Raw genomic sequence first — 23,785 nt, 5'->3', positions numbered from 1 at the left:
GAGGGCAGGCACTGTACACTTTCCCTCATGCTCTCATCAGCCTTAAAAACCCCAGCAAACCTGATACAGTCCATTTCATGCCAAAGTCCCTCCTCATGCCTGTTCCAACTTTCAGCTTGCCTTATTTTCCACATTCCTGCCCCATCTGATCACCTGCACTCTGCAGACAGCAACATCATGGGTTTGCATTACCCACCATCACTGAAGTCTGACAATGCATTTTATTTGTGTTTTAGCTTTCTATTTTTATAGAAACTTGGGAGCATAGGATTCTAATATGATGCTAATAGAAGCTCTCACTCAATTTAGTTTCCAAATCCTTACTTCTACATTTTACATAATTAGAGTTTCCTTGAAATACTGTGTACACAACACCCTGTAAGTTCTGATTTTCACTCGTTACACACTCTTACATGCTGAGGGATGATTTAGGCTTTTAGTGTCCCCTCCTGTGGCCTGAATCACCTAGTCAGCAGGAAGTTTGGGTATTAGCCAGATACTTAATAGCTTTGCACAACTACTTGCCAATATTAACATTGAGCCAAGAGCTCAAACATTTGTAAAAGTACCAAAGGCTTTAAGGAAACCCCTTCCTTAGAGTTCACCTCCCCAAACAATATATGGTGACAGGTAAGTGGCAGAAATGATCAATCTAAATCCAAACTGCTTAAAACTGTCTAGTACTATACAGCTCCCCACATATAAACCAAAAGAAGCAAAATAGAAAAAAAGAGGTGATATAGAACACAATGCTCCTATTTTCTTCACCAGGACTGCATTTTGAGACACCACAAAAGGCAGGAGATTCACAGAAATAAGACAAACATGTCCTGGCAAACAATAATGATTTCTTTATTTTGATAACATCTTTTAAATACTCTTACAACAAAAATATCTCTGTACACAGAAGAGCAGGAGTATATGCATATTAAAAGTAGTGACCAAGAGCCAGAAATGTTTCTAGCCCTTTCTTTTGGATTACCTAGGTTTTCTACTGCTTTCATAGTGGCACAATACAGCCTCACAGCAGACAATATTCTTTTCTTCACATGTTTTTTATTACCTATGCTGATGTAAAAGAAAAAAAAAGGCAGCAAGCTGATACAAAATAGATACAGAGAACCCAAATCTGTTGTAGAGTATCCTTCCTTTCTTCATTAATCTGAGCAGCCTGGCATGTCGTCTTTTCATAAAGTAAAATAAAATAACAAACACAATGTTCTTCATATGGGATTAGTACAAGGCCAGCATTGTTTTTATTAAAAGGACAAAGTACTCCCTTTTCCTATTTACCAGGCTGACCAAATTATTTCTCCCCCACCTTTTTTTAATCCTAAAATAATCCATTTCTTCCTGCTACTCCGCTATTCCTTACAAAAGTTTGAAAAACAAAGAGCATATGACTACAAAAGCAACATTTTCATTTAGGTTCCTTACAGCATCCTGAAACTGCGTTTCTTATGTAAATTTAAGTTTTACTACAGTCTGCACAATACATTTATTTTTACTAGTTAACAGACATTAGTTTATCACCTCTCTTGTAGCTTGGCATAAAATTTGCACATATGTAGTTGTAAATAAAGTTAGTTCCAAAGTCTCCTTTAATCTTGCAAGCTGGTCATGTCCCTGAACTCCCATCAATGCTAAATGGAAGAACTGGCATTTATCACTTCATAGTTCAACAGTTCACCAGGCCTGCCTGCCTTTCATTTCTCTTTCACACAGAAGAAAATATGAAGGCAAAAGTAGGAGTGGCTGCTCAATATGCATCTAATGACATAAATGGAAAATAAAGTTGTCAGGCATTCTAATGCTGTCAGGTGCAGTGACAGCAATTAATACTTGTCATGCAATCAGAATACTCCACCAATTGAAATATTTGCTCAAAATGCCGTATTAAAAATCTTGAAAAGCAAGCAGTTCTGACACCATTACCAGGAGAGTCAATTATATTACTCTCAAATGTACTTAAGTGAAGAGTCAACAACACCTTTCTAACTCTTTCATCCAGGTTTCATGGGTTTAAAACAAGGCTAGTGTTCAAGAGAGGTACATTTCTTTCAAAGCATTTTACTGTTTATTACAATGTTCAAGACATAACTGTTTTAAAACATAATAGTTAGAAATAGGCTTTAAATAATGTAAATAATATTTAAACTCCAGCAACTGACACCCCCATTATTTTCTAACTTTTAAGTTAGGTCTCTTTGTTGCTCAAACTCCAATTCTTAATGCTTTATCTCTAACACTTCCATTAAAATAATTCTTTCCTGCAGTCCTGAATGTGACAAGTCTTCCTGGGGTTTCTAAGATGCTTAAGGGAGGCAAGAAATTCCAAATTTGTTTCATTTTATTTTTCTGATGTTGTGTAAAATATTAAAGACCTGAAAATGGAACACTAAAAAAAAAAAAAAAAAAAAAGACTTCTATAGCCAAGCAAAGGCAGAATCATCACATCTAATTTTAATTGTTATGCCAGAGAACACACTGTATCTTTATAAAAAGCCATAGGGCAGCCTATCTGCCAAATCTGGGCAACACAACCACATACAGTCTGTACAAGTTACCTTCCAGTGCTGAGCATTTCTCACTCTCCAGTCCCTTCTGATTGAACAGCCACTCCACAGAAGCAGGGATGTTTAGTGTTACCCTTTGGTTAAAGTATAAAGCACAAGCACCAACAGTGGTGCAAAGGGTTTCAGAGGTGCAGGGTAAAACAACACCTCAGCTGTAACTGCCTGAAGTTCCCAGTCCCACGCTCACTGTGTCATTGTTTTGCTGCCCATCTGCTCTCTGCAACTCTTAACACTGGGATCCTATTTTTTATTGGTGGGTGGGAGGATGGATGGTGTGAATCACAAGCAACAAGGGATAGAAACACAAATTCCAAAACACTGCTTGTACCTCTTCAGGCTTTTTAGCTGTCAACTTCCCTGCACCATAATGACCTTCTCAGGATACACAGATACTTCTAAAGACCTGGCAAGCTTTTGGTCTTCTGGAGAAATACTTCCTATTTCAGTCTTTGCAGGTATCTCATGTGCTAAATTTCTGCATCCTAGTCTGTATTCATCATGCCTTCCATCCTGCCATTGTTAATCATGTCTTTTATTTCCTTCTCAATAACAATTCTCATTTATCAATGCAAGCCTGCATTTACAAACTCCAGTATTTTGTGGAGGATTATTCTAAGGCACACGGTAAACCAGGCAAACAGTACTTTTCATTTAATAGCTGTTAAAGAACAACAACACTCATATGTCTTGAATTTTTACTAAAATAGTCTCCTTTGGGGAAAAACATTAAAATGTAAAAGAATATAACATTCTTCAGGATTACTTGAAAGTTATGCCTAATTATTAGCACAGTTATACTTTGCTTTTGTCAACATTTACCTAACTTGAATGACTAAATATAGTTTACAGAAACACAGTTATAGACTGAATAACCTTGGAGAAGGTAGATCTTAAAAATAAGCACAAGTTAAGAAAATCTGAAGGTTTTCCAGGAAAAAACTGGAAGACCAGACTTGTTCTATCATTCATCTACATTGTCAGCATTCATACCAATTTTTTGAAACATAAGGCAGTTCCGGTGGTAATATATATAAATGCATATTAAAGACCACATTCATTTTAGTAGGATAACCTAAGAACTGAAAATACTGTAAAAGGAAATTGACTGAGTCTGTAGTTTGACCTGTAAAGTTGTCTATTTTCACATTAAGTATGCTTAAGAATATTCTGTCATTTACATTAATCTCATCCTTTCAATTTTAAGATGCATTTATAACTCTTAATGTTTGAGAAACCAACAGAGATACTCCCACACACTAGAGTATTTTCAATTGAATTCACTAAGGCTACTCTCATTAATGTTATTAAACACAGGCTTATATAGTTGCAAGATAGTTATTATTTTTCTTTTTTGCTACAAAGCTTCCATTCTCATTTAAAAAAGCAACAAAACAATCATAGGATCAGCTTTTAAGACTACCTGTGTAGCCTCCAGCAGTTTCTTAGAATACTTAAATATTGGGATATTTAGCAAGCCTAAATATCCACTCTGCGTCTTACACTTATTTGATTCAACAATAGTAATATGCCTACTCAAACTGCAAAACAAGGAGCATATTTGTGCATTCAGCATGCTTTGAAGCCATCACAATCCAAAAACCTGTAGAATATCTCTCCTATTCTCTTTGCTCAGATACAAGAGCATGCACATGTTTCAGTACTATGCCAAAGAAAAACTGGCTGTGCTTCAGCCACTTCAGATCAAAGTTGTCCAAGGAACTTACAGGCTCTGTAAGTGATGCAAGTGATTTAGCAGATTAGTTTCATCATAGAATCAGCATCCTGGAACCATTAGAAGACATTGCACTTCAGGAATTGCCTTTTTATTTATTTATTCACCAAAAGAGTTGAAGAGTTCCCCCAAGCACTTGGTGGCCGGCTCTTAATTTCACAGCAGAGCCCAATCTGCCCCCTTTGGGCTCACACTCAGCTAAGCACAACCACACCAGTTCACAAGTGCAATTTCTAAGTCCTCACAGGCATCTGACTTAACATTTGATGTTGATGACAGATGTTATTGTAACTGCTTCCTTAAGGAAAAACAAATGGTTTGAGCAGATTTCAAATGAGCTCTATAAATGAAAGCCGAGGTACATCATGACTGCCAATACTCTGCCATCAAAAATAAACTTGCTTTACACAGCAAACTGTCTTCCAGAGAAGCCCCTGAGAGTACCCATTTCTACCACTATTATTGGACATAGGTCAAAAAAAAAAAAGAACTGTGCTTTATTTACCAGGTCATATTTGTCCACTTATCTGAAGTGTTCAAAGAACATAAGTGGTAAAAATTGTATTTCAGCAATATATTTTAAGGAAAAGAACGCACTACAGAAAACTGTTTAAGTCAAAATCCTCACCATCACAGAAATCACAGGCCTGAGCTGTTTTATAAAGCAATTAAATAATTCAGACACTGCATGTGCCAAGAGATAACATATACCTTAGCAGATTACCAGTAAATTAATTTTACTGACCATGAAAAGTGTTTAGATAACATTGAAAACTGAAGGAGCATCAACAAAATTTCCAACAGGAGACAACTCATATTTGACAAAGAAAAATGAGTTCCTGAGAATTCAGGTACTATGGCCTCCAAGTCTTGCAATGAAAGAATCCAAACACATACCAAATAGTGTAACCACAAGTACAGATATATTAAACCTCCAAAAGGAATTGGAATGAAATGACCAAGATGTGTTCTGTAAACCTCTCAGAGTATGGAGAAGATTATGTCCCATTAGTCAGCATTCTAAGTGATCTGAACTATTCACTTAGCGGGAAACTGCTCCACACGTTACCAATGCTCTGTGCAAAATGCACTTTTGGACTAAATTCAGAAATGGCAGAGACTTTTGTTACATTTCTTTCACTTCCTTCAAAATAAATTGCACATTATATCCAATTGAGCAATCATTACAGACAGTGCTTTTTCTCCAGTGACTTCCCACCCCAACTCCACCATACTCCCAGAAACTACAGCACATCATTTTCACACATACCTACACAATAAAAATTTATATATATGATTTTCATCAATCCTTTTACTCCATTCAATGTCCCATGACATTTCTCACACAATGAGATAGATTTTAGAGTTAAACCACTTTGAAAAATCTCTCAATTCTCAAATTTTGAAGAATTTAGCTGCTAGATTCTACGTCTGCACTGTGACTTCAGTTAGAGGAATAGGACAACAAGCAGGACAAACAGTGGAAAACATTAAAAAAAAAAAAAAAAACAGTATTTGCTGAAAGGGGGGTAGTTAAATTAAATAAAAAGTACATTGGTTATTAAGGAAGCCACATGGTAACCAGTCTAAAACATTTCCAGTGAATGCCAGTCTGCAAGACTATCTTAGAATAAAATAATCTAGAAAGCAAGTATCACCTTTCAAAAACCTGATCATAAAGCTTCACAAAGAAGCTCCAGCTTTGCTAAGCATCCAAAATGTCAAAGACTCCCACACATCCAATCACAACTTCAAACTCTGACATACACCCCAAATTCTTAGACACGTTCCTTCTGCTTTCTTAAAAGCACAGAAATTCAATTCTACACATCTCCCTCATTATTCTCATTTTAAAGTAAAGGGATTATAGTGACATACAACTCTGCCAACATGTAACCTGTTCATTGCAAACTGCACTTTTCTAATACCATGAAGGAATTGCAGGTTTCTGTGAACAGAAATGGGGTAACAGTAACAGAGCCTTATCCAGAGAAGTGCTAAAACATCTTTGCTCCTCCTCTCTCCTTTGGCAGAGCTCAGCACCTGACAGACGGTCTCTGAAAGGAGATGTGGCTGCTGTTCCTAATTGTTGCCATCATTCCAAAACAAAACCTGGCTACTTAAGATATTCCAAAGCTGGCAATCCAAAAGCCAGTATCACTAAATAAATCATAAAACACCCTGAGAGCAACAGCCAAGAAAGCAACAACAAAATTTAAATTCCACAATGCTAGTTCATCAGACATCTATGTTTTCTTATACAAACATTGGATATCCACACTTATAAGTTTCCTTGGACCTCCACAAATAATCAACTGCTGTTTTCCAAGGAAACAGGTTGGCTTTTTTTTTTAAAATCTTGCATACAAGCAATAACAAACCAACATAAATCCATCTCATTCAATTTCAAAAAGATTGTAAAAGACTGTTTCTTTTTATAAAATACTTTACATCTTTAATAAGTGACTAATTAAGAACAAAATGCTCCAGAAAAAGATTTAACTGATGTTTCTACTGATATGCCTTTGTATTTTCTTAATGTGAAAGTATCACTCAGAAGAAGCAGCACTACACAGTTAATTTTCAGAATTTAGTTTCTGAGTTCTCCTTTGACCAACTACGACCCTCAAAGAAATCATAAAGTCATTTTACTTTCAAATAGCTCTTATCCTTTTGCCAGGACTTAGTAGAAAATATAATCTAGTGTTAGTGTTGCAAAGTATAAATAAATTGAGGCAAGCTCATCATTGCTAAGTACATGAGATCATTCAAAAACCTAAGACTTAAATCAGAAAAATATTTTAACACAATCCCAAACCAAACAAATATACTATCACAGATAAGAGGGGTCACATTATAAAAAATTTTATTAAAAAAAATCAGTATCACAGTAATATTTCCTAGGTGGATCTACTAAGATTCTCCACCTATATATATATATATCCCCCAGGCATTAAAAACTAAATTAAACAGATGATAACAAGTATATCATAGTGCATAAAGACATAAAAACAGTCTAAGAGATACAGGTGGGAGAACATACGTTGTCTTTGGAAGTGATACACAGGCTGGTTGCCTCACCCTCTTTGAGGGGTGAACAACCCACTCTTTTTTCTTAGTCATCCTTCAAAGGTCAGTAAGAATCATCTTTCTAAAGCAAAAGAAAAATATCACCTTGAGCATGCTTATACAAAAACACACATGCTAAATAGATAATTCTCTAAGTATCACATATATTTGACGTTCTAAAATGGTTGAATGTGTTCTTTTGGTATTTGGCTGCTAAGAATATGGCCCGCACCTTTCTACAGCCTTCAGATCAGGCAAGGAACAGCAGGAGGGACCAGCATGGACAATGGATCTCACACTACCATCATCAGAATTTGACTACCAGTAGATTAGAGGAGTTGAAGAACCACCCACAGGATAAGAGGTGGCAAGATGGGTCTCCTCCAAATGCTGCCAAACCACAAGAAAGAGGATAACGAGTATAATAAGTTCAAACATGTAGTTTCAGCCTGAGCTGGACAATCAATCCCCAGGGACTGCCCTTAGCTCAATAAGCCTTTGGAAGAAGAAATTACATTCCCCTCAGTCACTGGACTGAAAGCCTCTCCTTCCTCCCAGATTGCTCTAGGAAAAGTGAAAATGCTAACTCACCTTGATGCCCTTGAAAGCCATTTTACACTGAGCTTTCAAACAAAAATAACAGTAGTGAAAAGGCTTCTTTCAAGGCACTGAGGAGATGTGGAGTTACTTTCACACACAGCCCTTAACACTGTCACCCACGAAGCCAAGGCTTGGACTGTAAGTTTCTTCCATCAAGAAACTAACAAAGCTTTCCCACGGAAACATATTCCTTAAGGGAACTGGATTTACCACTACACGCTCTTCTTTTAGGGTCTGTTTCTGCACATGCAAAGGGCCTTTTTCCTCCTCGTATTTGGGGAAAGGAACAACCGGGGAATGCACTGCTCCAGCACACGCGACCTGCGGGGATTGCGGCTGAGGGAGCTTCGCTTGCTTTGCTGCTGGTGGGGGTTTATGGCTGGTGTTTCCTTCACCTGCGCTGTGGGAGCGTTCGCCATCCCCCGCCCTTCCATGGGGAGAGTCCAAGGAAATCCTCCCGACAGAGGGACTGCTTTGGGGTCCCCGGAGGGACATGCAGCGCTGACACAGCCGCCTGCGGGAGCCGGGCCGAGAAGGCGGCCGGGCTTGCTGGAGCCCTCGCTGCCGAGCAGGGAGGCTGGGAGGACAGTCCCCAGTGCCCCCGGGGCTGGGAAAGGGCCGCAGGACGGCTCCCCCTGCGCCCCCGATCCAGGATGTGGAGCTCTGCGATTCCCAGGGAAGGAAGGGAGCGAGGAGGGCGGCAGCGCATCTCCAGCATCTCTCCTCAAGGCAGGGCGGCGGGGCAGACACAGGGGATCTGCTCCATCCTCGGCTTGGCCACGGGGAAACCAAGTTCCAGGGGAGAACCGACTTGATGGAGGGGAACCTCCCTCCCTTCCCCGCCCCCCGAGGAGGGGGAGCCGGAGCGGGGCCTGCGCCCGGCGCGGCCGCCGGGAAGGGGCCGCGTTCGCGGCGGCCGCCCTGGACACGCACGTGGGGCTGGGGATACGGAATGGAAATGAAAACAAACCCCGAACGGACAAACAGCTAAGTGAAAACCTCTGATTTAGAAAGCCGACCAGAAAACTAACCCTGACAAGTAGGATTTGCCCTCCCCTTGGCTGCACTTATTGGCCGCGCTCGTGTGCAACGAGCTTCTATCTGCCAATGCCAGTGGTCGGCCGGCGTGTCCATCACCGGGGAAAGAGCAATTCGCCGCTAAGGGAGTAGATTCCCTTCCATCCATCACAAGGCTTAGCAGGTAGCCGCCTAGAAATCAATCATACACTAATAAAAAAAAAAGAAATCCTTCTCCATCAAATTACTAGTATAGTACTCCCAGAAAAATAAGTATGTATCCTCGGTGAACACAGGCGTGGATTTTATCACATGTATCACATCCATCATTTGTCCAGCCTAAAATGTAATTGTCTTAAAAAAAAAAAATAAACCATAGCATCATAAATGAGGGACCCCAGTAAGTATTCAGTAATTATATAACTGAAAAATAATATCCTGTTAGCTTCTGTTTCCATTTGCCAGCCACTAGAAAGGAACAAATCTCTCACCTTTTTCCTGACATGGTTTTTAAAACACCAAACATTATCCATTATTTAGGTATAAATCCAGGAATTTCCAAAGCTCATCAATTCTATTCTAGAAAACTTTAACAACAACAATATTTTTAAACACTAGGCACAAGAAAGAAAAAAAAAAAAAAAAAAAAAAAAGAGTCTTATGGCTGCTTTTAATAGAAATTGCAAGAGAGGTTTCTGGTTGACGATGCTGTAGGGAGAGGCACTCTGTTACCAGAATAAGATGTGCACTTGGTCCCATTTATTACAACGTATTTCCAAGGCAATATAAAAAGCCTATTCTGCAAATTCATCTCCATATTCAGCTACCAGATAGTTGTAAAAAGCAATATACAGCGATTTCCTTAATCACAGTAAATTTACAGTCACGTATCCCAGCCATATTCTTGCTTAAGCTTCTCACCTTTCAAATCATTGCATCTGCCTTTCGTCCTCACATGGATTTTACAACATCACGTTTAGCTGACATCCCATTTGCGCGGAGGAAGGCGGCAGCAGGGAGAGCCGGAGCCGCGGAATACCTGCGAGGGGGTGACGAGAAGGAACCTGCTGCAGTCGGGGGAAGCTCGTGTGCCCCCGTCCCTCGTCTTTCTGTCCCTCAGCGAGTCTCCCTCAGTCAGCTGCGAGCCCGGCTGTCTGGGTTGCCAGTCCCTGACTCAACATTCCCAGCATTCCCGAGGAGCCGGGGCTCCAGCGGCGCGGCTCGGAGCCGCCGGGGGCGGCAGCAGCAGCAGCACACGCACCGCAGCCTGTGATTCCTGCGAGCGTTCGGCTCCGTCCATTCATCGCCAGCCCGCGGCTTCCAGTCCCCACCCAGCGAGCGGCTGCGAGTGTGTTACTCATTGTGAAACAGCCTAAAAATACACCTATGTCTGCGTAAAACTGCAGAGGCTAAATTGCTTTCTCGCCCCTGTTCACCGAAGGCCAGAAATGTTCAAAGGCAGGTGCTTCAGAATATGATGTCTAAAAAACCTTTAGTATATGGGTACATTTACATAAACGGAAAAAAAACAGAAATCTGAATCCATGTTCGGTTTAAGTGTAAAAGAAATTAAGATGACATCCATATGTATCTGTATTTTTTTCAAAAGCAGTATGCAGGAAAAAAACCCACAGATTAGCTGCTGTGCAAAGCCTGAAAGCTTTTTTCATAAGAAAACTGCAAACTGCATTAAAAATTATTTCAGAGATTTTATTGTTCGATATTAAGGGGAGTGAGAGAAACTTCTATAAACATCACTGGCTTCTCATCCTAAGAAAGGAGATTTTGTTCCTCTTCTATTCTTCCCTCTTCTCAACTTTTTTTAGTTTAATTGCTCAGTATACAATTATAAGTGATCACCCTTGGTCTTTAGCTTCAATGCACCTTCATACCTTACCCTAGACAAAATTTCACAAACTTATTTTATCTGCCTCCTCTTGATCTCATTGCAGTAACAATGATTTTAAGAACCACTTCAGATCTGTAGTTGCTTTGTTATAATCTCTATTTTATTTCTCTTGCCCACATATACACCTATAAATGCCACTGTTAAACATTATTGAGAAGAACAACTTTTATGAAATTACTGTTAAAAACTATGTCAAATCAAATTGATTTCAACCAATCAGGCTTAAAATTAGCATAATCCCTTCATTGCCGTATCTGAATTATCTGCAGCCAGTTGAAATAATTGGTTGTCACAAACATTTATTTGGAGATGCTAGAATGCCATTCCCAGCAGGAGTATAGGGACACACTCTCTGTACCCACCTACCTTAGCTATAACTGCAATAGAGGGCAAATATTTTTTTCTGAGTTCAAAGTAATGGAATAACCATGATTAAAATGCAAACTTCAATTGCTTTTAAACCTTATTACTTATTTGAATACATTTCTGTTAAAATTGTTACAAAACCATGAAAAATGTGGACAGAGAAAATCTGTTCCTGGAGAAATTAACAAGGGACATGGTTTTGTATACAAACAATTTCACTTGATCTGAAAAGCAAACAAAGTATTCCTCAAGAGTTAACAAATCTGCATCTGTAAGAAAACAGATAAGCACTACAAAATGTGGGTCACTACACTGAATGCTTAAAAGCACAAGAAGTGTCCATTTTCAGCTTAGCCCTTCATTTGGATTCAGTGTGAAATAAGAATCTCTTCCAGACCTGTCTCAATATTGCTAAATCCAGTTCTGTCTCAGTACTGTTAATGATGACAGGACTTTTGTTCTAAGTGGTGTCAGCTGCTGACGGTTTTTTAAACATGTCACACCATTCCTGTCTATATGAAAAGACAAAGAACATCAGGTTCTGCCTTATCTTTTTTGTGACTCATTCACTGGCAAAGACTGAGGGCCTTGTGATAGCCAGCAAAAGCCAGAAGCATTCTGACAGAAGACCAGTAGCCTAAGAATCTTCTTTCCAAGGAATAATCACTGCAGGAAGACAGAGAGCTGCCATAAGGCTACAACAATACTGCAATGAATTAAGTTTGCTATCATTCAATAAACTTTGTAGCAGAGAATTCATCACAGCCCATCTCAGAGCAGCAGACCCTCTGCAGGGGACTGTCAGTGTTACCAGTGTCAAAGAACAGAATATACCCACTATGGATAAAACCATTGTAGAGCTTTGCGGGAAAAAACATTTTGCCAAATTGTACTCAAAAAGACTTGTTAGAGAAATGTGCAGTTCAAGAGAAGGGGGGAAAAGTAATCAGAATTTTACAGCTAATCTACTTATTGTATTAGTAGAAACAACATCCATGCAAAGACCCTCAGGGTCACATAATCCAAACCCTTCAATAATATTCATTCCTTACATTCTAGACAAGGCTGGAATCCAGATGCAAAAGGGAGGATAACAACAATAGTGTTTACTTAAGGCTGACTTCTTTGCAGCTGATGAAAGTTCTCATTTCAGTCTAATCACAGGACCATCTGTGTTGTCCTTGGTGCCATGATGCAGGTGGGTGCCATTAAGCACTAGAAGAGTCAGATCATATGAGTAAACTACCACTTTTTTAATTGTAAGAGGTTCCCATTAACTACTAGACATCTTTCAGCCAACTGTTAGAGGAAAGCAGTCTATTGTAAAACTTAAACCACTATTTATATTATAAGGTGCCATGTGATGCTATGCCTAATGTTTGCACTTGTCAATAGTTTCTGTCGTCAAATAGATTTTTGGCTAGCACACTTCAGTTTATTTGTTTGCTACCTTAAAAATGCAGTATTTTCACAGTTCTTTCTGCTTTCACATCAGGAGCTGTGGAAACCCCACTGAAATTAATGGCAAAATTCTTTCTTATTTTAATGAGCCCACACATTAGGCCCTAACAAAGTAAAGTACATATGAAATACAGATTTTTCAAGTCTCTTGTTTTCTTCAGTCTATGCTATACTGATTTTGGACAAAAGGGTATAAAACACACTTATTACAAACATTCTGTTTACTTATTCTTAGTATAAATAATTCAAAATAACATATAATGTATAATGTTACTTATTGTCTTCAATTCCTGTGCATCCCTTCATCCTTCCCAATTCTTTCTTCTTCTCACCTGTGGTACTAAGACTTTAGCAGCAGCCAGCTCCCTTTCATATTTTGGTGAAAATGGATGTTATTAAGGGCTTAACTTTTTTTTTTTTAAACAGAAATACAAATTAATCTTAGTCCCTGCTGCATTAATTCCTAGCAAGCAACTGCAGGTGTGTGCTTTAAAAACCCAGGAAAATGTATTTCAGCTTTAGTCATTGAACCTGGCCCTGCTCTATTTCCTCTGTGCTTCCCAATTTACACTGAAGGTTGCAGAACTAAGAAAACCAAAAAATATTGCATTTACCATGACATGGTGATCAGATTGTGGGTAAGCACTTGACACAAAAGAAACAAAAAGCTCCAAACAAACAAAATAATTGAAATAAACTTCAATTTTCTGTTGATTTCAGAATGACGTCCTACCAGTCTAGTCCACAGAGGTTGTGCACTTAACAGTCATTAAATTATAGACTGCTCTTCCTTTATCAGTTTATATATTCACCTACAAATACCTATCAAATTGAGTTACAAAATAGTTTCCACTACATGTTAAGCTTCTGTTTTTACTCTCCTCATAACAGATCACCCAAGTCTTGGTTTTAAAAAATCATCAGTATAATTTATTTGCTTTTAATTTACATGATCACATGCTTTACACAGGATGGAAAAGTGTTACTTGGATATACCTGAACACACAAGAGGCCATTAAGTAATTCATAATAATGTATTATAATGCAAAAAAACAAACAAGGAAAATATACTCTTTTGTAATTGCATAGTTTAGCAGTTCATTTTGTGCTACACAGCCAATCTATTCAGGGTAGAAATAAAGCATAGCACATGCTGTTAATATCATAGTTTCAAACAGAGTAAAAATACTAAAATAATTTAATAGTAAAAATACCCATCTCACAGAAGTTCTCCAGCTTCTACTTCTCTGCATAGGGCTATTAATAGGCTTTTACATCAACTCTACAATGTATTTCAGAGAGTTAAAAATATTTCTTAGGAAAATTCAAACTCCAGGGACTTCTAACATTAGTAAATGTAGCTTAAACATCTTGGTTAGGTTTAACATTTCCAATTTTATCAATGGTCCTTTATTTTCCTGGTTGGAAACACAGCATTACTGCTACTGCTATTGTACATATGAATGTACACAGTGACTGTTAAAAAGAAATGCTGCTAAATAAGCACTGGCTAGTAAACTCTTGGATGCTGGTTTGGGTTTTTTAAAATCAGTTTAGACACATCAACACTAAAGTCCAACTGACTTTTCAGTAAGGATTAAGCTTCCAAACACCAACCTCACTCCTGAAAAGTAAACCTAGATACTAAAATTTTACTTACAAGTGTCAACATGAGGCACTTGATCTAAAGGCAGCCGGGGTTCTCTTCTTAATTCTCCAGTTACAGAAAACAGAAATCTCCTTCCCTACTTACAATCTCAGCCTCTACAGCAAAGCTGGCAGGTACAAACATTAGGATTACAGGACTACTTACCCCCAGCACACCACCTTTTTCCAGCAGAGCTACAGGGCAGTTAGTCAGTGAGGGAACCTTTTATTGGTAGCCCAATTTCCTCCAATTTTAAACAGCTGAGTACTGAAGCCTGAGGTATTGCCTTAATCACATTTACATGGTGGGAGGACTTGGGCAGGAACCAAAACACCTGAGCTGGGGGAGCTAAACTCCATCCACCAGAGCAGTCCCCAAATGGAACCAAATTTCTGCAGTGAGTAGGGCCCTATGAGATAAACCAAATTAAGGAACAGTGTGAAAATAATTAAAAACAGTAGCCTTGTATGGCTACTTCAAAACTGACAACGAACCTACAGCTGAGTCCCTGCTTTTGTGCTCATTGTGGATTCTATTGAGGAGCTGCTATCCAACAGAATAACAAGAAATACAAAACACCTGACCTTGGATGGCAACTCCAGCTCCCACAAATGTTAGTTATTAGCTAATAACTGACATTCCATAGCAGGTGTGTCACACTACTGTTGTGTTTATAATAAGGTGACTTGATAGTCTTTCATCTGTTATTCTATATAGACACACTGAAGACAATTTCTAGACTGTTTTGAGAGGGTAACACATTATATCCACTTCATAATACTTCACAGGATTAGACAAACTACACATTTATGGGGAATTAAGTTGGATTTATTTTATATATTAATTTAAACAATTTACAATGTGGTTTTATAGGTGCTTTTACACATATATTAGTACTCCTCTGCATGAAAACATGCAAAAACCTCCACAAGTTCCCCAGTAAAAAATCTGTGATACAAAGGTTCACATTGTCTCAATCTTGAAATCTTCTTCACTACAAAGTCCCAGAGTCTTTAAGAAAAAAACCCTTTTTCCTGCTTTTGTGATTTATCCAAAACGTTTGTGGTACTATGCAAAAAAACCAGTCCAGAGAACACAGGAATGTTAGCTTTCTATTTTTACTAATGTAGTTTTTGCTTCGTGTACAACCTAAGGTTAGATAAGGCATCCCACATTTCAGTAACTAGACAGTTGTCACATACTCCATAATCTTCACTGAAGTAATCTTAACTTTGTTGTCCCATTTTACTCACAACAGGATCTCATAACCCTTGGATTTCCATTTTGTCATCAAGATTGTCAGTGCTGTGACACAGAAGAATAAATAGCACAAGTAATTCTGAATACTTCAAAGTTCCAGTCTTTAAAATTGAAGAAAGGTTAAATATAGGCTTTAAAGTATCCTTTTATCAGTGTTTCTGTGACAATCACCTACTACCCTGACTTTGTGAAATATCAGGACTTCTCCCACATTTGAGCAAAACTTGGCCACTACTTGAGGATCTGACTTCAAGAGGTTATGTCCCCTTATCTTACCAATTCTAGAACTAAAAAGAGATCATGGTCTTTTTCTCATTTATTTTTATCACTTAGAACCACCTCTGTAAACTGTATGAATGTTAGCACATGTAATTAAATTTTTATACAACTCTCTGGTATAAAGAAGAAATGGCTTAGCATTATCTTGATTTGTGCCTCTGGATTCTCTCAGCTCCAAAAATAGCATATTCCCATGTAGAATCCCTGTTGGGAATATGCACAAACTTACGCCAGCTTCCAAAACATGCTTGAGAACTGGGATAGAGGGAGTTTGTCCAGTCCAAAACATGATTGTTCTAACAATTCAGCAGTTCAGTTTCCGTGCCAAGAAGTGTTTCCTGAACCTGTTTAATTTACTAGCAGAAATGTAACTCTAGGTGAAACTCCTTCTCTCTGGTTGATTGTCTGACTACAAAAGCATCTAATGAATAAGTTCCCCTCAGAACCTGAAATGTGCCTTTAAAGAAAGCCTACTTCAGTATTGATGATTGCAGATGAAGTGCTTTCCTTAGGGGCATTTAGATTCAGGAATCAACTTGGTAGTGCCTTTTTTGCATTCCTCCCTTGAGAGTTTCTGCTTTCTTCATTGCTCCAATCCCACTTTTACATCCTATTCCGCTCATAAAGTTTGCTTATCTTTCTGACTAAAGCAATCTGTGACTTCAGTGATCGAAACACAACCACACATTGTAACTAAAGAACTTACATATATACCACTAATGGAGGTCGACATTAAATTCAACTGATGACTTTTAATTTCTTTAACAGGCTATATAGAAAATAAAAAAAAAAAAAAGAGAAAGAAGGCTCACAAGTTAAAATAGAAAGGGAGAAATATTTTTAATTGTTAGCTTGACATTATATAACATTTCCCTACAACTGGGTACAAAATGGCTGCTAAAGTACAGGAATTCCTCCCTGCCAGTCTGGCACTTCTATTTCTAGTGGTCTGCAAGATTCAGCATGTGCAATTCGTGAGCATGACTGTGCCTGAGGTGTGACTGTGCCATGAGGGAGAAGGTGGCTCTCGTAATAAAGTTCTTGCAAATTCAAGGGATTTTTTTTTCTGTTATCACTTGATAAAGTATTACTTATAGGAAAAAAAAATCCATGTGTGATTATTACTAATTTCCTTTGTCCATTTTTGTGAACTTTCTCACTGTTTAATTGACTTTATTGGGAGAGTCAAATTAAAAAATGACAAACAAACAAAAACACAACAGGAAAGTGTCAAACTTTAAGCTTGGTAGAAATAAATAATAATTTGGGGGGGGTTCTTTCCCACCAGTTCTGGTTATGGATTAAATATACCATAGCAACTTTAATTTCCCCATAATTTTTCTGCCCATTTAGACATAATCTTGGGAAGAAAAAATTTTAATTAGCTGAAAAATTACACACCTGAAAACACAGGAAGGAAAATAAAGCCTATAAATAATTGTTACTCTATCCTTCACTCACCTTTAAGGGTGAAGAAAGATGTATGCTCCTGTCAGTGCACTGGTATCAAGTATTCTTTTGGCAGATGTGAAAAAAAAAAAGCAGAAGAAAACCATCATCTATGCTGAAGCAATACAGAAATGATGAGAAGCAGATTTAGAACTCCCAGAAAAAGCCAGGCAATAGAAAAAAATAGAAGTGTTGGTAAAATTCTTTTGTTAAATTATAAGCTAGATGAAGAAATAGCAATGCAAATTTTCCCTACATTTACCAGCCACAGGCAAGGTAAGAGAAAAGCAATGGCAAACCTCACAAATACAGCTTATTTCCATTTTTCGCTCTTTCAGGATGTCAGACACCGATACACAAGTGAACTATTGACTCTAAACAAAAAGATTTCTCATGTTGGATAAAGCAGTATTTTGCCATGCAGTACTGAATTTATTCTGAAATCTTCAGGGCAATCAGAAAGCAAATATGTATAGCACAAGAGAGACAGGCAAACCATATGTTACAGCAGCAGCCACTGTGAAGGGAAGGATAAATGCATTAATCACTTGAGTACAGCTCAGTTTAAACGATTTTTATAAACCATGAAAGATCAAACTACAATACAGAGCACGTTTTCTTGATCCCTGAGCAGCCTGTGCTGCTACTGCTGTATGAGAGCTGTATGTGACCGACCATCTTTAATATGAATTAAGAACCAGAGAGACCTTGGGATAAAACAGGAGGCAGAAGTAACAGCAGCAGTATTTTAAATAACATTTTTCTGCCTCTTATTTAGACTTACTTAAATTTCTCTGCTCGTAATTTAAATGTACTTTCAATTTTCAAGTATATATTTTTATTTCCTGCATTAATTTTTTTTAATAGCTTGACCAGGCAGCCATGAAGAGGAGTACATTTGAAAATTAGTAGAAATACTTTGCAGCTATAGCAATTGGTCTAAGAAAACATATTACCTCTCTGCACAAACCTTATCTCACTGGAAATATCTTGTCTGCTTCTTTCATGCAGCTAATTGAATTCATGGTTTTGGTGTTAAGGTTCAGTTGCAATTTTAGGATCCTAAATGTTTCCATGGCCTGTGCTTGACAGACAGAAGGGTTAACTTAGAAATAAAAGGTAATCTAAGCAAAACTACTTTGTGGTTTTTAATGAGAAGAAAAGATTGCAACATAGGAGAAAAACTAGAGAAAACAAAATATTTTGGAAGTTGACAGTTATTTAATTTATAATAGTTTACAATTATATTAATTATTAATAGCACTGTTACTTCTGTGGTATCGTTACAGAGCAGAGATTATGGTGATTCACAATGTATTATAAGGAACACAAGTGAAGAAAGAAGATCAGGCTTACGAAGGATTTAGTTTGGTATAGCAGCAGGTTCTCAGGAGCCTAAGGTGAGTTCAGGTTGTGAGCACATAAAGCCCCCGGATCTCCAAGACCTCTAATACTGCCTGTCGAGCACACCCATTACTGAACTTTCCTGTCATACCTGCTAACACAAAGGTTGGTAAGCAAGGAAAAATGCCTGGCAGAAATATTCTGGTTACACTGTTTCTTGCAGGGCTCCTACCTGCATTCAGTTTTCATGAGCTCTCAGGAAAGCAGACTAGGGTGCCCAAAGGCTCTGAATCTTGGTTTCAGGCCCTTCTCAGACACTGACTGCACTGTAACACAGGTTTTCTTTTTCTTGCCAGACTACTTTCTTTGCTTCTTAAGAAGCTGCAGGTTGTTGATTTTTTATAGTCCTCTTCTTCCTCCCAATTTGTTTGATAAACACAATACAGCAGCAAAGGCAGCTGTGGAACTGAAGGATGGTATTTGACAGGTAGCTCCTGGTGAGATGCAGCCAGCAGGGGTATAAAAGGCCAAAAGCACGCCTTTGAAAGAAGAGTCACGTTCTTAAATATTGAGACGTGATTCTGTTAAGATAATACTTGCAATCAGCACCCAGCATGTGCTGCAGCCACGTTCTGGAAGACAAAATTGGCTGCCTCAGAGAGTTCAGCATAAAGCAGACGGTTGGGGTACTGCAGTTCTCCTACACTAAGTTATTAAAAGACAAATTCTGTATGCTACTGAAGCTCAAACTGAGGTGTTCCAAAATCATGCAGTTCTGATATAGAACAGAAAATATTCAAGATCTGCATATTGCCATTTGAAATTGGTCACCAAACCTACCCATATAATCAGTGTGGATCTTAGAGATGCTTTTGGCAGATCAGCTTGGAATGTAGAACGTTTTCAGAAGTGTAGAAATGACTAAGACACATCTAAGTAGAGGAAAATAAACTTAGGAAGACATGAATAAGAGAGGTGGGGGAAAGATCAGAAGAAAGTACTGCAATCATTAGAACTTTTATTTGTAGAAGAAAAAAATCTCCATGTTGCAATGGAGTGGTTATGGACTGTGGTTATGGACATGGTACTAGAAGAACAAGTGAAAGCTGCCCAGTTACTGGTGAAGTACTTTTTATTAGCCCAGGTCCAGCAATGGTCAGCACTTCAAGTAGAGTGATGATGATGCCTATACCAATCACCTCTGGTAGTCAGGTTTTGATGGAATTTAGGATACAGCATTATCCCTGAGACTGCTATTTTCTTCTTATAGTAGAACTATTCTAGGACTATTCCAGCACTATCAGTGCTATTTTTTGTTGCAGAAACATAAACTGAAGTTTCATTCATTTGAAATACTGAATCTCTATACATTTTATCCCCCCTTTTCATAAGACATGGTCTTTTCATGGTCTGATTTTGAAGGGAAGCTTTCCAAAAAAACGTAAATTGTCTGAAACATTATATTCATTTTTATATGCTGCTCCCTCTGCTGCTCTCCTGATACAATCATATTTTATAGGAACACAGTAAGAATACTTCGGAGCTATTTTTATATTTCCCAAGTTATTTATTTGCAGTTTGAACTTGTTTGTTAGCCATAATTTGAGTAAGCATGTATCTAAATTATTGTTTATATTAAGCACATATCTCTCTAGGAAAAAAGGGAACAATTCTTATTTTTAAAGTGCTGACATACAGTTAACTGGATAAATTTACAGTAGATAAAATAGCATTTTTAAATCTAAAATAAATGCTTGTATAATTTTAGTTAAAAAGTCAGTTTGTGTCAAATTAAAGACTCATCAAAGACTACAGAGCATCTATATGTTAGATACAATAACAGACATTTGCCTTTGTCATCGGAAGAAAAAAAAACCTATTGATAAGCCTAAGTTATATTTTAGGAAGTATTACCATTCTGGTCACTCAGTTGATTCCAGACATCCTTTGGACGATCTGTTGTTATTCAGAAGTGGTGTGTCCTAAGGACAGTAGAGTGCAACTGTGCTTCTTCTTAGTTATTTCGTGATAAGCATTAGAATTTAGCAACTCCAAGAATTAAAATGGCCTCTTGCAACAGGGGCCCTCCTGCCAAGGGATGACATCCATGGGTCCGCAGCTTCTGTCACATGCAGCCTATTGGTTGTTTAGTTGGTAAATACAAACACTGCATAAATCAGGAACATTTTCAATCTAAACAGGGATAAAGTATGACAGATGGGTGTAGAACACAGATGGAAGGAGGGAATAGAAAGTCTTCATTGCCATATCATACTTATTAGGAAGACAAAAATAGCTGTGTTTCTGAAGCACCTATAAAATGTATTTTGAGCTTGGAACTCTCATAAATCAGTTCCTCATAAATTGCTCAGCAGCTTCAGTCCTTTAGGCAGTCAGCACTCACACTGCCCCTATTTTTCTCCCTTTTTTTTTAATTTAGCACCCATGACAAAAAGTTCTAATTGTCACAGACATCATCTTTTCATTCACCAAACCAAGAGTTAAATGTGTAAGCATTTTATGATCTCCATGACACTTCAAGTGGCCTTAAAATTTAGTTTAATCCCATGGTGGTGTTATTTGGCTTATTCAAACTTCACAGGTATACAAAGGTCATTCAGAAAGTTCTCAAGTGTTCTATGTTGTTGATTTCCTTAGCACGAGAGAAGAAAACACAGTCATTCCTTTTTCATAGGGACGAGGTGGAAGTAAAAAAAGACACACAGGCAGAAGGTCCCTTCTATCTATTATCTCTCTCTCTAGATATGTATATAGAAAGGGAGAGATCATTCAGACAACCACACCTTCTATACTTCAGCTATCAGGGGTGAAGTGTATACAGCAAGGCCTGGGTAAGGAATCCCTTTCAGAGAAGCTTTTATGCAAAGCTTCAGTCCTTCAATTTGCCAATTATTTAAATCGCTTATGAAGTATTATATATCATACACATGAAGAACCATGTAGCCTTTCTAATACTATTATTTTCAGTATTTTGCTTCTCCCTGAGACTGAAGAAAAGGATTAATTTACCTTGAAAAAAATTAAACTACAATTTTTCAAAAGTCGCATTGCATAACACCACGTAGCCATAGAGATGAGATGAAACTGCATTTTTCTGTGTTACTGGAAACAAGAGCAGTGTACATGCTATGAAAGGAAGATGCCACTTAGAGCTTAATCTAACATATTTGAAAAAAAATCTTATCAAAGTGTTTATTAATACTGGTCTTTTTGCAAATGGAAAAGTGAAGCAGGGAGGAAAGAGGTTACACCCTAATTATCCAGGAATAGCAATCAATGTGTTTGAGCTCCTGGCCATAGGGCAATTTCACAGGCTATCTTTGGAAATTCCATTTGGGCATTTCTGGCAGAATAGTAGTAGCACACAGTCTATCTAGCTCTGTAATTTAACTCCCAAAATATAAGTCAAAAAGCACTCACAAACATACAATTGGATAAGAATAATCATCCAAAATTTCAGGGAAAATATTTGTAATCACTATTAGAAACATAAATGGTCATTACTGTGTCAGTGTGCAGCCTCTATACTTGCAGCTTTCCAGATAAAGCTTCCTTTTCTGAAACGTTCATTGGCCTGGCAATAATCCTTTTAAACCCCAGTTATTTTCAACTTAGTGTACATAAAAGTGACAGAATTCAGCTCATTCTTATGATTATGATCCAATAATGTACACTTCTGAATCACCCATGTTGTGAAAGCATACTCAATTAAAAAACCTAAGTATGACACAACACTACAGAACTCCCTTTGAGAAACTGGTAACTTTTTATAACCTGTGAAGATTTGTGCAAGTATGAAGCAATTACTTGTAGATACTGAAATAATGGCTGGCAGATTTCATTTGCTCCAGAATATAATACAGCAGCACTATCAGATGTGCACTTGCATTACAGCAGGACAGAAAAGCCCCTGCAGAAGGAACTCCAGCCTGACCTGAGCTCCAGTGAGCAACGTTCCATGTCATGCTTGTCATCACCACGTTCAGGCCCATCCTGCACTAGTCAGATAAGTGTTTTCTCTTTGAAGCACAGAACATTTTTGAAAGCCATGGCACAACAGTTTTATCTCCTTTTCTTAATAAATCTACTTTGCCTAATCAAAAATAATACCCTGGATTACTGGTGTCCCAATCTGTTTCTATTCAAGCTTATCTAAATCAACAGTGTGAAGCTTTCAGAACAAACAGAAAAGAAATACAGTAAATACTTATATTTTTGGGTAAGTATGCTTATAAGAACTCTATATATATATATATATATATATTTAATATATGTATGTGTATATACACACACCCCCACATATATAAAGCATTCATTGTAAAAACAAAACAGTTGGCAAAGCTTACTCATGAAGTGGGACTGAATCATAAACCGTTCAAGAGATCCAGGCTGATTTCCCAATTTTCTGCAAAACAATTATTGCCAGATATAATTAACATTCTCTTCAAAGATGATAAGGACTACAACTAAATTAATTTACATGCTCAGAAATTCTAAAGCACTAATGAAAATGATAATACTCAGCAAGTAGCATTTGTTGAGATTCATTAAAATTATTTTGAAATATATCCAAGTTCAAGCCCAACTTGGTTTAAGAAGCAAGTTACAGTTAAAGAGTTTTGCTTAGAAAACCTGACAAAATGGGACACTCATACAAAAGATGATGGAAAGCATCACATTAGCATAGGTCATTGTTTTCTTTTTTGTTAAATCTCCATTATGCTGCATTTTCTGTTTCAGTTATACTCAAGGTTTGGACACGTTAAAAATAAGGCATAAGCATAAAAGCAAAATATTTCCAATTCTAAAAGTCTTTTTTATTGTTAAATTTAACAGGGGACAATTCTGTGTAGTTGATGTTTTTTAACCAAATCAATTTCTGCAATTACTTCTTCTACTCAGAGCTGAATCTGCAATTACTGCTTTGGTTATCTTTTTTATGCATGATTTAGCCAGTCAAAGATCTACAAAGTACTGCACAAAATATGAAAGAAATCCAAGGAATTTCTGGAAATGGAACTGTTAGGACACAGTTTATAAACCCACAGAAATCA

General features: G+C 37.7%; 1 protein-coding gene across 13 annotated transcripts in view; it reads right to left on the bottom strand.

Moving 5' to 3' along the window:
* ERC2 (ELKS/RAB6-interacting/CAST family member 2) overlaps window positions 1–22,969 on the bottom strand; it is a 430,969-nt gene extending 408,000 nt beyond the window's left edge. For 3 of the 13 annotated variants that reach the window (XM_032120319.1, XM_032120324.1, XM_032120332.1), the window contains exon 1: window positions 9,916–10,287. The gene's annotated coding sequence lies outside the window, so the exon portion shown is untranslated. The other 10 variants (XM_032120326.1, XM_032120328.1, XM_032120333.1 and 7 more) reach the window with 7 other exon arrangements.
* Window positions 22,970–23,785: the final 816 nt, after the last annotated feature.

This window comes from Corvus moneduloides, chromosome 11 (assembly GCF_009650955.1).
Source record: "Corvus moneduloides isolate bCorMon1 chromosome 11, bCorMon1.pri, whole genome shotgun sequence".
Lineage (NCBI taxonomy): Eukaryota > Metazoa > Chordata > Aves > Passeriformes > Corvidae > Corvus > Corvus moneduloides.
Note: the sequence above shows the minus strand (reverse complement) of the source record. Positions and strands in the feature narration are given on the sequence as shown.